The following is a 1,583-nucleotide window of genomic DNA, read 5'->3' as shown; positions in this document are numbered from 1 at the left end:
AACGCCATCTGCTGGTCGTGTGTCTACCTTTACACAGCTCTCCGGAGGTGCCAGGCTCCTGGTGCTCTGCAGAGCAGAGATGAATGTGGATGCGGGCACCTCCCAATCCATGTCATTTTCTGAGAAGAGCGGGATTTGAACTACGTCACCTGTCCCTCTCATTGACCTCACCCTCAGCAGCAGGAACCCAATTGCATAGCCTGTGTGGCGATTGCAATCCCACTCTAAAAATGACCGAATGTGGCTTTTGAGTGCAGTAGCCCAAACCCTTCAGGCCTAGACATGCATACAGAGTGTCCCGCTGGGAATCAAGCTAAAGCACCTGTGTCTAGCCCTGGAGGGTTAGTAGGCCTTGAGCCCATCACTGTGGCAGGGCTCTCTATTGCCCATCCTGGGCCTCAGGCCTGGGGAGAGTTTTGTAGGGAAAGCAGGAAATGGTTTCCTCTGGCAGGTGGCAGCTGTTTGAAGAGGCCTGGGCTGTTGGAGTAGCCCCAAGGCAGGCAGCTTAGTGAGCAGACTGCAGAAGAGGCGCATCATAAGTGTGACTGGGCACCCCACAGCCTCACTGTCCCTGCACCACTCCTGACCCCTGCACTGCAGTGAGGTTCACTGAGCATCCATCACTGGCCTAGGCAGAGTCCTGTTACTGCGGGGTGCCTTATGGCCTAGACAGTACCACCTCAAGCCAGAAGGTGGTGCTTGTGGCTCAGTCTTTGCACCACAACGCTGCAGTCGGCAGGTTTGTACTTGCTGTTGCCAGCCGGCTGCAGGTCCAAGGGGGGGTGTGGGCATGATGGCTAAAGTAGGCCAGAGCACTGGGCCCAGACTGGCAGGGAAGGGAGGGCTTGCAGAGAAATGCCCAGAGCACTTACAGCCTTTGCACTGGAGCAGAAAGTGGGTGCACGCCGGGGTGGCGGTACTGCAGGGGCATGTGCTTGGGGCAATCACAAGAGCTGGAGGTGGCGTGAGAGACTCACGCTCCCAGTGAAGGCCCTAGGGGCGGGCGGGCAGAAGACGAGACCAGCCATCCTACTGCAGGGGTAGGATGGCTTATGGGGCATGCGCCATGGGTGGGCGGAGGAAGAAGTCATTAACAGGCTATCAGAGAGCTCCAGTCACATCAAAGCTGGTGATTCCCTGGCATGTGGAATTACCATCAGTGCCTCCTCCAGGTGTGAAGATGACCAAGGCGTGGTGTGGTGGTGACAGGCAAATGGAGAGGAGTCACGGGGAATGAGGCAAGGCCCCTGCACTGGGGATTCAGGTTCCGGGGCCTATCCCAGGCTCGCTGCACAGCCTTATGGAAGGCACCCCTGTGGGGGCTTCAGTTAGTGTGATTTAACACGTCTATTGGGGTAGTACCAGGAACGTAACTAGGCAAGGGCCTTGTGGCACTAGGTGGTGACCAGCCCTAGGTACGGAACCAAAGAGCTAGCTCGCTGAGCTGCTCCTTGCCTAGGAGGGGCAGAGGCTGCAGTGGGTGGCGATCTGTGGAGTTGATTGCCCCATGCTGCCCTGTTTGTACTTGCTGATGGTGGGGCATGACTTCCCTTCGCCCCACAAAAAAACCAGCCACAGACAAG

This window comes from Caretta caretta, chromosome 8, assembly GCF_965140235.1.
Source record: "Caretta caretta isolate rCarCar2 chromosome 8, rCarCar1.hap1, whole genome shotgun sequence".
Classification (NCBI taxonomy): domain Eukaryota; kingdom Metazoa; phylum Chordata; order Testudines; family Cheloniidae; genus Caretta; species Caretta caretta.
Note: the sequence above shows the minus strand (reverse complement) of the source record.